We start from the raw sequence: 15,499 nt of genomic DNA on the forward strand, positions 1-15,499 counted from the left end.
ATCTGCCACCATGTTGGCTCTAAGCCAATACTGCAGGCCACCCCCTGCAGAGCCAAGATGGCGGAGTCGCACAAAAGGCATTGCAAATACACAGGTGGGGGGCATCAGGTGTTGTGTAGCTATGGCATCATATGGAGACTGTCTGGCTGTGAGTGGGGCTGGGAGAGCAAGCTGCCTCTCAGTATGACGGGATGATTGCATTAGCACATGTGGTAGCTGCTGATGTCTTGATTCTGTGGGGAATATTTTTGGTAATGTTGACCTCAAGGCATATGCTGTGAGATATGATGGATCGTATTTAAAGGAATTATAAAATAAGAAGTGAGATTTTAAAAGAGACTAGCGCTTTCGGAAGTAGGCTACATTACAAAAGGATATATTAGCATTAGCATAACAACATCAACCAGCTAGCTGTCTTTATTATGATCTTTTCTGTTCATGTTGATTAACCCTATTCTGGTTCCAAAACACAAGGTAGGCCTATCCAAAGCAATGACTTTGCAAATGATAAATGTGACCGGGCTTAGACGTGTGTGGTCAAATTATACAGCTGTGTAGTGTTAAATACTGTAAACCATTTCCCGCAGTAGGCTATATGTTTACATACAAACAAAGATCTAACGTCCCTCTTTCCCCATCAACTTGACCTAATTTTTGTCTTTGTTCTTCTTGGTTCAGATCAAAGCAAAGCACCGTGAGAGTAAAACACAGAACGGCTGAATATGTGAGAACCTGCCTCATTTTTAGTTGCTCAGTAAGAGCTCTTGAGTTCTACTTTAACAACTTTAATTTTAGATTGACTGCAGGCTACAGTATGTTCTTTGTGTTTGGGCTCAAGACCTAATCCTGTATTTGAGATAAACCTTTATTTTGACTTTAAATTATTTTATTAATATCTGAGTTAATCAAAACTTTCATCAGATATTATTGAAGCTTTAATCTATTTGTTATTGCAGATAAAAACATCTGGAGAGTGACTTTTATTCTCTGACATAAGAAATGTAAAATGTTTCACAGAGAACATTGGATGCATATTTTCAAGTAGAAGTATTATGAATAATCAACTAGGATTAGGAAAAGTCATGACGGATCAACTTGATATTTCAATGTTAAGGATGTTGTTTGTGTTTGTCTCTCAGACCCCAAACAGAACATGAGGGCTAATGGGGATGTAAACAAGGAATGTCATGCATGTTAACAGAATATTAAGGACATCAAAGATAACATTGAGTAAAGCTGTTATCATAGACAAAGATTAGAGTACCAGACAGATATTCCACATTAAATCTAGTAAAAGTGTCTTGCTGGTGATCATGCAGCTTAAACTAAGATCTACCTCAGCAGGGATCTCTAATCCCCATTGGAAAAATTAAGAGATGTCACAGGATGATTGCCAAAGAAAATGGGACAATAGTAGTGACAACAACCACAATAAATGGCGCATTAAATGTTAAAAGATTTCTGTTTATATACTTTTATCCTGATCATTTTTGCTTCAGTCTTTATTTTTCCCTTTGCCAAAAATGACCAACTGGTGATATGTTTGATGTCAACAACTGTTTAATTTGTGCACAGAAAAAAAAAAAAAAAAAAAAGTAATGATCAGATAACGAGACAAGACAGACAGTCTAGGCCATCCAGACAGTACTGATCACTTCTATTTTGGGTTAAGACCAGTAAATCCAGGATTATAATTTAAATAAAGAGATTAAAAAGTTAAACACATGGGTAATGCGTGTAAAGAAAAAGGTGATGTTTAATTCATTTTGTCCAAATGTATGCCACAGCATCGCAACATATACCTTTAAATTCTGTTTATGCCCATACCTCTTTCATCAGTGCAATTCTGTCACATATAACTATTTATGTATACAATATTTATCTGCAAATTCCCTGAAAAGAGCTAAGTGCTACAGGGTGTTGTGAACGATCACATGATAAAAAGCCTGTTGGCATTTATTGCTTTCAGACATTCTGAATGTGTTTAGAGATAGCGGCTTCACTGCTGGAGCGAGGACATCACTCACAAAATATTGAGTGACCTATACAGACAGTTGATTATATGGCGGCCTAATCCATAACTCAGACAAAAAAAAAGAAAAGAAAAAAGTATACTGACAGACACAGAAGGTGTTTCCTGTTTTCGAAGTTCATTTTAAAGAGATTTATTTTAAAGGCATTTTGTTTTGTGCATTGTGATTGCATGTTATGTATTTTGTTTTGTTGAGGAATGTAATGGATTTGTTGACTACTAGCTTCAATATTTACATTCTAAAAAGAAGTATCAATAAAATAAAATCAGAATCTATTTAAGATTAGGCCAGTCTTTCCATCAAATAGTTTCAAATCTCTTCCTCGACATTTGCTGTATTATATTGTCTTAGAGGTGGGATTTGTCAGATTAATAATTACATTTGAGTTGAAATGATCTCTAAGTTATGGAATTTGTTGTCTCAAAACAGGCTGGATAGCAAAAAGAGCACTGGCTGTGGATCAACATTGTATGATAAATATGTGTATTTCCTTCTAACATCCATAAAAACGACACACAGATGGAACAATTAGATATGGTTATGCAGCATCATTCTGTGCAACGTGACTTGCATTTACATAAATGTTTACATCCTCAATATGAGACATTCATTAAAAGAGTTGCCAAGCAAAACTTTTTATTTATGGTTGTGTATGAAAGTTTGTTTTATCACGATCAGATTCCTTCAGTCCAGACTCTCACCTTAAATGAACATTCACCCCATAAGTTTGTCATAATTTTGTCTCACTTTCCTGTTATTCCAAACCCAATATGACTTTCCTTTGTGGAATACAAAAGGAGAAACTTCTGAAAACGGAACTGCTCTTTCCATACAATTAATGAATGGAGCTATCAAGTTAAAAAGGGATGCAAAAGCGCCATATCGTAATCGACTCGAGGCAGACTTTGTGTGGGAAACACATCTTGAATCTGAATCTTGACATCCACTCTCAATCTCCTTGATTAGATTTTTGGTTGAATTGGATTTTTTCAATGATTCCAAATGAATTATATTGTGGATGCGTTTCATACAATGAGTCTGATGCTATGTCTACACTAATCCAGATAAAGGCCTACTACATTTAAAAAACAAAGATTTTCTCTACGTTTTGGCCTTCCGTCCACACTGAGGCAATGTTTTTGTCCTGAGAAAGTTTTTTTAAGACGCTGTTTCATTGTAGTGTGGACTGTGAAAATGAAGGTGTTTGATAACGGTAACACATTTAGTAATGTCACAAATAATATACCTGTATGTGCGTGCTAAATTCACTTTCAGTGTTGCTAAAGATTAATTTGTTTCATCCTCATATTACATTCCTGCAAAGATGATCGAAAATTTACTCACAATTTCTGTCCTGCAGCAAAATATGAGGGCAGTTGAGTTTTGGACCAGATATGGAATTGTGATAGAGTTTCACTCGAACGCACCAGTAAGTGGTGAAATATGTTGCTAATAAAATGATCGTGGCAGAAAAATAGTGTTAGAGCTTTATTATGTCTGGTCTCTCGGTCTCATCTCAGCTTTGATTATGTTTAACACATGCAGATTAAGATGATTTTAGCATTTTCCGACGTTTCAGTGTGGACGAGTACATTTTGGAAAACCCTTAAAAATGCTAGTGTGGACAGAAAGCAGTTTGAAGTAATTTTTCAAATGTATCTGGATTAATGCATGCTTGAATGATTTGTTCATGAGTCAGACTGATTGGGTTCTCGAGTTCAACTGAAAAACTCAATCACAGCGGTTAGCAGATCACTCAAGGGAAAGATTATCACTGAACTTTCAATAAGTAGGGCTCAGAACAACACAAGGGTGAGCAAATCACGAAAAAAAAAATCCTTTTAACAGTGTTGAGATAGAAAATCAGGTCAGTATGATGGCTTTGATACATATAATAAATACGTTTTCTTTTTAATCTCATTATTGACAATATCACCACATTACAATAAATACAGCATTTCTGTCAATGGAAAAATTCCCATTCATTTAAAGTCATTTTAAGATATAATTCTTCTCCCCATTGCGTTGATGAGAACATTTTTGCTTTTATGAAAGTTTATGAAAACCGAGAGCGCAAACGAAGGGAAAGACATCTGTGGTAGTTGAATCGCAGCAGAAAGAAAGCGGGAATCTGAATAACACTTTGTTGGAGAGAAGAAATAATTGAACCACCCATAGAGGCATAATAATGGAAATCTTATTCTCACTCTCTCTGGTTATCAAAAGCATTCCCAATCCTCTGTAACTCATAGGCAGAGACAGTGAAGTGCAGCACTTTTTCCTTGAAAAGCTGACCTTCTCTATCTGATGGAGACACAAAGGCGCTCTTTCGTGCTTTCTTCCTCTCTCTTTCACTCCTCTTCTCGTACAATAGGATTAATGGCCTGATTTCTATTTCCCTCCTTTTACTTTTCCAAGTGGGGAGGTGACTAATCCACTTACTCAATGCTGAGTAAACCGTATGTCCATCAGGACCCTAAAACTGGGCCCTAGGTTTTTAATTGGCAAGGGAGAGTCTGAGCTGTTTTCTCACCTTGTACAGCCCCATCCACAGTAAGACCAAACCAAAAACTGAACACATTTGTTGATTTCATGGTATTCACAATTTGTGGTATAAATAAGAGATTATGCATGTGACCCAGAATAAACAATGTAAATAAAGAGAAAAAGAAAAGACATTTCTGGTCCTGGCAGCAGGTTTCATTGTGCAGGGCTCAATGGTAAAAAGCCAAAGCCTACAGGGAGTACTCAAATAATAGCACAGGACAATGAAGCCATGGAGACGTATAGCTAGAACAGACACGAAAGCTTGCGCACTGCTGTGACTCTATGATGTCACGTCAGCGAGATTGGCTCCTGGCCATATGGGCTTAGAGATCCAAGTAATGCAATGCCTTCTTGCTGTTTCTGGCACTAATAGGCTAAATTTAATCAAAGCAAGCTCCCTCTGTTTGTCTTGTTCTATTTATACATTTTATGTATACTGAATTTGGGCATTTGATGGAATTAAGGCACCCCAAAATTGCATTTTATGAAACTTAGGTTCCATAGTCCTGATTATGGTAAGTGTTTGCGCCTATGTTCTCCTAAAGGTTTTCTTAAAAAGAGTTCAATTACAAGTGTCACTCTGCTTTATTGTTAGAGTACATAATATCTCAAGCTTTAAAGCAAAAAAAAAAAAAAAAAAACATTAGAGAAGAGAAGAGAGACAAAGAGAGAAAGAAAAAGAGAAGAGAGATGTACTCTCTGACACCACATGAATCTAAATGATTGAGTGCATCATCGCTGGCAACTTTAGTGACCTATCAAACAATGTATGCCCAGTGAGGGCATTTAAAAATACCTGGGAAACCTGAAAATAGCTAAATATAAGCTATGATACCCTTAATATTTATCTGAGAGAGTGGCAAATAGCTATTGTTATCTTAAACAGTAATGGCAAGGCATAAGAAGATACATAACCAAATGCCAATATCCATTTATACAATTGCCACAAGCTTATACCACAATGGATCCATTGCACAAAAGTGGACGTTTCAGTGGGTAGCAGGGCAGCACATCTTGAGTCTGAGGAATAGGTGAATTGACCCAGGGGCGTTGCTAGACCCTTTTATTTATCAGTACAATTTTACTGTGGCAAAGCAACGAGCCCCTGTAAAGTTTTCCTGATAAATCATTGTCTGATGAGCTAGGTTACTGTAGATAAATACGTCTGAAAATTGGTGTTCCTATTCATTTAACGTTATCATTTACATAACTTGAATTATTTAAAACTTGACGGCTAATTGTAACACTTTTCTTGTTGAATCCTTGACTTGCAGTCAGTCAGATGATTACTCATAATACAACATTGTAGCTAAGGAGAGGTAATACCAGGCTAGCGCTTATCGCTGTGATAATGTGTAGTTTGTGAATTTGTATCATTTACTTGAATGAGGACTTCCCGTTTTCCAGATCTAATTGACTAACCACAGATTTGTTTAGCAGATGTTTTCTGCTAAAATAATGCTTGCTCATCTCTTCTAATTTGGTATTGTTTGTGGCTTGAATTTAGTTATCATCAGTAAAAGCTTTTTGAAGTAATATGATTTTTAAAATAAATAAATAAATATGACTTCCAAAGTCACTATTGAATGGTTTGGATTGAATCTGTTAGAAAAGCGAGTCTTGAATGAATAAATAAATAAATACATTTTGTAATACTTTATGCAAGTACCTTAAAGGTTTTAAACAATTGAGTGTGTTCTGTAATTTTGTAATTTATATCATGTCTTATATGTATACTAATATAATCTATATTAAAATGCAAAAAATAAACCACTAAAATAAATATTTACTACATTAAACTGGTATTATATTTTTGAGTTTAATTATTTTATTACAACAGACATACCAGAGGTACAAATCAGCATAGAAGGGGCTATTTTCTTATATAGGGAGGCCTTGGAGCCTAAAAGTTGAGAACCACTGCTAGAGGGGATACAACTACTCTGTGACAGCTATGACTGCACTGCTGTAGATCTACAAGAGGGTGCAAGGGAAGAGATTACTAAACAGATACTCATGAATTAGCTGCTCTCAGTATTCAGAGTGCAGTCAGGAAATTAATTAAAGACTTCAGTAACTATAAACACAGAGAGTGAGGAATAATAACACAGCATTCTATTTCACATTGAATACAATGAAGAAATCCACTCCTATATGAAAAAAAAAATACTGCAATATTAAAAAGGACTCTCTAAATATATCTAGGGCAGGTAAAGTTGACAGACCCTTACAGGGAGGCGTCTCGGTGAGAGTCACTAGAGGAGGAGGAAGGAGAGGAAGCACGACTGCCTCCCTGCATCTGTGCAGCCAAGCCTGACCAGACACGTCCACAGTAGCAGCATGAATCTCTCTGAAAGAACCATAAGGCCTCACAGCATGCTGGCAGAACGGTGCGATGTGACACTGCATTAGAATTCTTAGTACCAGTCTCTCTCTCTGCCTTTTCATTTCTGCAAGTGCACATGACAGAAGTGTGGGCATAACTTCTGAAGTTTGTCATTCTTCCATGCTTTTAAGTTCATTTCCATAAAGAAAGCATCTAAGTTTGCAAGCATGACTATTTTTTCAATGATTCAGAGCACCACAGAGGCCCATCTGTTTTCTGTGGAAATATGTTTGCCTGAAGCACAAGGCTAATGATGAGTCTTTTACAGTCAGTTTTGCCTCCATCTTAGGGGTGAATATACCATGGAAATGGCGATTAAGAGTTGGTCTTTCAAAATGTCATTTCATAAGAGAGGAAAATTAAAATCTTACACCAAGCATAAAATTTAGGGTTGCACATTATATTTGCACCACATTGGTAATCTGCTGATATCTGCATTTTAAAAAGAATAGGGGAAAAAAGCAAAGAAGCAAGAGATTATGTCAAAGGTAGTCTCTCTTAAAGGGAAACTGCTCTTCAAGTTATAATGCTCTTTAAGTAGGCATTTTGAGAGAGTTGCTGCACACATGTAACAATAACAAAACGGTCACACTCAGGCTTGGATGGAATTACCAAAACTAAGGAAAACTCAAACAGGTAGGTTTATTTACAGATATGGCATGAACACAGTGCATAAACAGGTAAGCGATTATACTTGAGATTGTTAGCAGATACTGTTACTCTGTGTGTCTTTTTATCTTACACACTTAACCCTAATCTTCCTGTTGTAGGAGTATCAGACTCTGTAAATCCTGTTTAGTCATCCGGAGGTCCTTCTGCTGTCACCTACATGCTGTTGTCTTCTTCTAACGATTCTCTCCTTTTTCACGGTAGCCTTCATTAGTTTCACCTCCACTTGTGGTTTTAACACCTTCTACATAATAAACAAAGGAAGCCAAATGCATTTGCTTTTTGAAAGTATTTTAGGTTTTGTTAATGCAAGTATTTTTGGTACTTTCTACACACATAGCATTCAAGCATTTTATATTCAAGCATACATGTAGGGTGACCATACATCCTCTTTTTCCCGGACATGTCCGACCGGGATTTCAAGATCGCCCAAAATGTCTGGGATTCGGCTTTTGCTTTCTATAGTCGCCATATATTATGTTTACATTATTACATTATTTGACACTGACACGTACGTGCCAGCTTTGCAGGTCATACATTCTGCTTCACACAGATCCCGACCGAGACGAAAATATTTTCTTAAAATTTTCTTAGCAATGCTAAAACGCACATCAACTGACCACTTGTTTAGCGTTCATGTAAACACTACATTCAGATTCACCAATCGGAATGTGTTGACATAATGAATGGCGAACATAGAAAGCAAAAGCTGAATCGCGGACATTTTGGGCGATCTCGAAATCCCGGTCGGACATGTCCGGGAAAAAGAGGACGTATGGTCACCCTAATATATGGCATTACCTTAAAAGTAAGCAAAATAACTTTTATTCGAAACTGGTAAATAGCAATATCAATATCCAAAACGATACACACAAGGGAACAACATTGAGATGAAGGATGATTTGAAGACAACTTGGATAACGTTATGACTGGAGGATGACTTGGATGACTGGAGACAGTCATAGCTAGCAAGGTAATCAGGAACATCAAGCAAGTAGGTAACAAGCTGAGTATTCTGTAGCATCAGACAAGGTCAGACAATGACTGTGGGAGTGTGTGTGCTCTATGCTGGTGATGAGGGCTAGATGAGTTCCAGGTGCGCATGGTTAGGTGCCAGGGAGGATGATGGGAAATGCAATCCGTGACATTACTCTCTCCTGTGTGGAGGCTCACAACGCCATGACAGGAGAAGGCTGACAGCCTCGCAGACTCGTTGGACTGAGGTGGAGACGGGGCTCAGCAGACCAGGGTGCAACCAGTGGCAGTGAGGGCAATGATGGAGCCAGAGGGAAGGAAGAGCCCAATGGAGCCGAAGGGGTATAGCCAGAGGACTATGGCGCAACCGGGGTGATGACTGACCAAGGTGGGGTCAGAGTGAAGAGGGAGCCTGGCATAGCCTGAGGGATGACCGACCAAGGTGAAGCTGACGACTGGGTAGCCCAAGGCAGATCAGAGCAGCATGACGGAACCACTGGACAAGCCGAGGGGCTGAAGGGGTGAGGCAGAGGAACTTGCTGTCTTTGGTAGTGGAGAAGGGAGTGGGACCATCCACAATGAAGGAAATTTGGAGCTGGGCTTTACCAACCACGACTTAGAGCTGGACTTGACCAGCCAAGACTTGGAGCTGGGCTTGACGAGAGATGAAGAGGACTTGAGAGTGAACCGACGGTGGAGACAAGGCTTGAATGTTGGAGGGAATCAAGGAATCAAGAAGTTCACATCAGGAGATACAGACTTCATGCTTCATCCTTCCTGCTCATGGCGACAGGGCCGTCCTTAAGGCGGTGCAACCTTATGGCCCCCCCACAATCTCAAATGGACCATGGGGGACATGCCCCACATCCCCTTGGCAAGCGTTCACGACGGACCAGGGGGGCGGAGGGGTGGGCACTTAAGAGGCCTCGAACAGGGCCCTGTCCCCGTTTGGGACAGCTCTGCATGGCGAGTGCAGGTTTGGGTTCCAGGACGAATACTGGTTCAGGCTCAAGCTCAGGGATGGACATTGGGGCCTGCTCACATTCCTGGACAGACTTTGTAGGCTCTGGGTCTGCGATGGGCTCGGGCTTGTGCATCCTCCACGTAGTCTTCCAGGGGACAGCCATCTTGTGAAAAGGAGAGGAGAAAATCTTCAGGGGATTAATTGAAAAATCCTGCTGTGTTCATCTTGTTTGGTCTGACCTTCTGTCATGCTTAGGTTTTTCTTACTACAGTGACGGAGGATCCGTCTACCCACAGAGCAAAATTGATGTAATCCTCTAAACTCCAGCCGGTGTCCCCCTTGGGCATCAGGAAGCAGATGTCGTCGTCCAGCCCACACCAAGACACCAAAACTCCAAGTCCATTAAACTAAGGCCACTCTTGGAAATAAAAACAATCTTTCCTCCCTTACATTCCTTGCTGGACGCAATATCCATATACTTTTTGGTATATATTCAAGGCGGCCGTATTCTGTCATGGGTATTCCCACCAAGGATGAAGAAAATGATGATTAAGTTCAAATAAAGATACTTACTTGACTAACACAAAACAAAAGCAGTATTCCAACAAGATCAAATGTAACTGTGAACCATACACAAACAAAACTCGACAATGAATAAAAGTAAATAAGAAACTTAAATAAACATGGTGATGAACTTATAGACAGGTGTGCTCATTAATGAATGTCCATGATTGGCGGGAAACTACAAAGGGAACAGGTAACTGAAGAGAAACAACTAGAAGTCCATGAAAATAAAAAGTAAACATAGCATAACAATGACAACCGTGACAACAATATTTTTAAAAATATATTTTAAAATGCCTAAATGCCTGCCATATGAAAGCCTGACAGATGTGCACTGAACACTTCTTTGTCACTGTATGAAACCTGTCAGTGCCTTTATACTATTTAGCTTAATTAGCTTCCTACGATAAAATTTTTCATGATGATCTTACACAATGCACATTAAGTCCGCTGGCCACTCTGATGTTAAAAGGGTCTTTTATATGGTTCAAGTGAAATTGCCCATATAGCTACAACAAGAACCTGTAACCTTCTAGTAGTGCTAGCACATTTAGTGTTCCTGGCAGTACAGTTTCACTTTTTTTCGACTGTTTTTACAGAGGGAAAAGTCCACTTTGAGGACTTTACATCCTGTTCCTGTTCATCCTGACCTGAGGCCACACATCTCCGCTACCTGCTTCCTGTAGCTCAAGCAACAGGGCTACTCTTTTAAAATAGGGTGGGGGAAATGAAAGCAGAGAAAAACACACAGAGTGAGAGAGATTTACTTTTTTATTCAGAAAAAGAACTACTCGCATTGTCGCATGTCATAAGCACTTAGACTTTTTTTGAACACATTCCGTATCTCTAGTTTGCATAATGTCTATTTCAAATGTGCTTTGCATTGTGTTTTGTACCTGCAGTGCATTCAACACATGTCATGCCCTATTTCAGAGAAGAAATTAGTCATTAGCCATGCCCTGCTGCTCTCATTCTCCATACTTCAATCAGGAACACAGTTTGAACAAAAGAAGGACTTCAGAGGTCAGGTTCCCCAGCCATCTTTTTCTTATCATCTCTTGAGACAGGCTTGTAGAGTCCTCAGGAGACATGGCAGATAAGGCTGTGAATTACAGAGAACATTAAAGCAACACTTTTTGAGAAGTGATTGAACCGTTGGACCCCAGAGCTGTCGGATGGTTGCTTTTAAGCAGAACGAAAGAAAGTTGAGATAATAAAAGCACATCATATAAAACACTGAACTGATGATGCAATTCTGTTTTTCTCTCAAGAGGAAAAATGAGTAATATATTTCAGTGAATAAAAACAAACACATCAGTCTACGTCATGAGCAATGACTAGCACACTTCCTGTGTCAACCATGTCACTTCCTGTCCACAGGGGTGCTGTTCCATGTGGTCACTGGTTTGGGCCTGTTTACAGAAACCAGGTTACCAGAAAAACAGCTGTGAAAAAAAAAAAAAAAAAAAAAAAAAAAAAAACACACACCCTTCAACAGATCTTTCCACAATTTCATGTAATGATAGTAGAAGTTCAAAGGCAACATGTCAGTGAGATCAAGGAAATAGTAGTAAATAGATAGTTGTGTGTAGTAAATATATATATATATATATATATATATATATAGAGTATTCAACCCCCATTGCAGATTATTCAACTCCCATTGCAAATCAGGTTTATTGGCAAAATTTACAGACTTTCAGTTGTTTGCAATGAACAAATCAAACAAAAGTAATTGATATTGCTCAAGTGTTTCAAGTGGTTTCCCCAAATTCAACTGAAAATGCAACCTTTGATCCTTTGACTTCTGCAGTCTCAAAATTATTCAACACCTTCATGACAAGCATTTTTAGTACTTAGTAGAACACCCTTTTACAGTTATGACCTGCTGCAAACGAGGGTCACCGTGATTTTGCCAAGTAAGACATGTTCCAGGATCAACATATTTTGTTGATCCTGGAATAACATTCCTGCCCCAAAATTTAGTCATAACCCTATCCCTACCCCTAAACCTAACCCTACCCAAACTTTTCCCTAAAATCAGAGGGAAATGATAGGTGAATGACACTGATGTTGAAGCACCTCACCCTGGTTTTAAGCCTAAACTACACATAAACTGTAAACTTGTTCCTCAAATCTGATTGGTTGATTGGAAAGTTGTTCCAGGATCAACAAAGATGTTGATCCAGGAACATGTGGTACTTGGTGAAATCACGTTCACCTGCAAAGGAGATGTATAACCAGACACCAGCTTCTGGCAGCGTTTCTGAGGAATCTTAGCCCATGAGCAATGGCCTCCAGTTCAGTAATATTCTTGGGTTTGTGTGCTGCAACTGCCATCTTCAAATCCCACCAGAGATTTTGTGTGGGGTTCAAGTCAGGTGACTGTGATGGCAACAGGACTTCTTCTACAACCAAGCCTTGGTGGAATTTGAGGTATGCTTGGGATCATTGTCCTGTTGGAAGGTCCAATGAATGACACCCAAGCTTCAGCTTCCTCACTGACAGCATGGCGTTTTCTCTTAGGATTTCCTGATATTTCAATAAATCCATCTTGCCTTCCACACGCTGCAGGTTTCCAGTGCCAGATGATAACTGTAGACAGATAGTTCTTTTCAGCATATGATTTATTTTTCTTCCACCAGACATACCACTCATCCATACAGCCGAAAAGTTCCAGTTTTGTTTCATCACTCCACAGAACAGATTCCCAAAACTTCTGGCTGAGTAAATTGGAGCCAACTTTTCTTGTGCTTTTGGTAGTGTACGTCTTGGAGTTCTGGGATGCATTTAGTATGAGCCAGTATACTGTGCAAGCTGAAACCTCAGTGTCTGTTGCCACCAAGTCGTGTGCACCTGGTGCAACTATAATGAAGCCCTTGATTAGTAGCATCAGGTGTGCTTGAGACAACACCTGTTTTGCAGATTTCTGCTGGTATTCTAGGGGGGTTAATAATTTTGAGACCGCAGAATCTTAAAATCTTAATTAAAAGTTGTATTTTCTGTTGAATTTGGGGAAACCACTTTGAACAGTGTTGAGCTATTTAAATTACTTTTAATTTGTTCATTGCAAAATTTAAATTATTATGGTCATATTATCATATTATGGTCTAAACTAAATTATTCAATGACAATTCAATTAATTATCATTTTAAAAGTACAGTATTTGTAAGTAACATATTTCAGAATGACATTTTAGAATTTCAGAAATCATTCTGAACTCAATTGCCATCTCACTAAATGAAAAAAATGTTGAGGAAAAAGGAGGCTTTTATATTCTGAGTGAGAACATGCAAATTCCGCATTTCAAAAATAAAGCTCCAATCATCAGTCGGTTTTACACCTTTTCTCACCGTCATTTTTGAGAAGATTACGACTCAAATCCAAACCCCTCAAAATCATCTTTCATGCAAGACTTTTCAAAAGCTCTATATGAGGGGAGCATTTCCATGACAACAGGACTGGATTAGGTTTAAAAAAAATACTTTCACCAATTGCAATTGTGAAGACCCTTGATTCTCAAAGGCACTTGATTTCTGAGGAGAGTGAACAGAGTGGCTGAAAAAGAAACACAACGGAAAAGCAGAGCACTGCAATTTTGGGACAAAATTTGAGCACTGTATTTACATGTCTTTTCCATTTAGACAATACATAAAAAGACAAGTCTCAAAAGCTTTTGTCATACAGAAGTCCTGTTTTTTTTTTATTGGAAGAGGTGTGAAGATTTTCCATTTTCCTTTTGGTTCTGCCTTCTCACCTCCATTCTCTCACAGCATAATCAAGCAGCATGCAATGGACTCATGAATAGGATAATGAGGGGAACCCCTTTAAATTCCTAGCTGTATGGCATTCCTGTTAGCGCTTCCTTTCACTCTACTGTATATAGAGCCATTCAATACAGCAAGGTTACAATCTGACATATTTTAATGCAGTATTCCATACAGTGTTCAGAAAAAACAGGCACCACAACTACATAACATATAGTTGAAGCAAAATGTAATGCACTTTTGTCTAAGTAAAAAGGGCTGGACATAATCACACTGCAACATACCTTTTTAGGATCCAAAGTATTAATTCCCCCCTTTTTTTAATCTAAGATAACAAAAAATGCCAAAAGTACTGTAAATCCACCCCAGACACCTGTACCCAAATTACACATCTTTGGCAAGGCCATGGCCTTGTCAGAGAGAGACTCAATCTGGAGCTGATGCAATCACCCAGAAGGCCATCCAGTGGGCTAGAAAATGAGGTCAAGAAACAGTAAATCGTATACTGAAGGGTTAAGTTCATGACTGAGTGGGGAAATGGGACTCATAGGATCCTGAAAGTGCATGATGACCCCATCATGGTTTCACAGCTGTACCAGTAGTGATATCATCACTGATGACTTTTATGAAACTCCGCTCTATATGTTTAACAGCCATGCATTGCATGAATTTGTATGTAGCCGAGAACAAAAAGCTCAGCAAAAAATGGAAACACAAAAAAGGCAGTGAGCGAGACTTTCACGAGTCATGTGAATTAACGCCAAAAATGTTGAAGGTAAAAACAGTGGAAGGTAAATGTACAAATGTGACGCATAAATATTAATTAGCTACATTAGTTAGTAAATGTCATTGTCACAGATTGGTTCCACAACGAGGCAAGTAGAGGATCCGTTAGCAGCAGTCTTTATTAAACTGAATAAAACAAAACAAAACAAAGGAGAACTAATCAAATCTAACAAACCTGCCTTTAACACGGAAGACACAAAGAACTGACACAGGCCAAACAACAAGGCTAAACGAGACACAGGTGAACACAATGGGTTGCTACGGAAACATATGAAGAGCGGGAACATTGGGAACAAAGGGAAAAGGAAAACAAGGTGAAACAAACTAAGGGAAAACGTTTCAGTTTTTAGTAGCCTACATCATTTTTGTATAACTAACCCTTAGTTATACAAAAATGATGTACTAAAAACTGAAACGGTTTCCCTTTGCATTTTTGAAAGGTTTCGTGTATAGACATCAATGTTGTCAAAACAATCCCTGTTCACGGATCCGCAGAAATGACTAAAAACGCTGTATCATGCATGCCAGGCCAGTAGTTGGCGATGTCACTTTGTACACTACAAAGAAACACATGCCAACAGCTTGAACTTACATGTGTTTTCACAAATTCACATTTTGGTGGTTTACATCGAGACGACAACGTTAGCGTATATTAATGTATAAACATAATTATGCATAAAGAAGCATGATTTGCACATTATTTCTAGACATTAGTCAAATTCATTATAACAAGCAGGTTAGCTTTCTTTTTTTAAGTGCAGAATGAAGTTCGAGGCTGTAATGGTCATGTCTGATATCCTGGCTTTGC

Source organism: Scardinius erythrophthalmus, assembly GCF_964197995.2.
Source record: "Scardinius erythrophthalmus genome assembly, chromosome: 2".
In the NCBI taxonomy this organism is placed as follows: Eukaryota; Metazoa; Chordata; class Actinopteri; order Cypriniformes; family Leuciscidae; genus Scardinius; species Scardinius erythrophthalmus.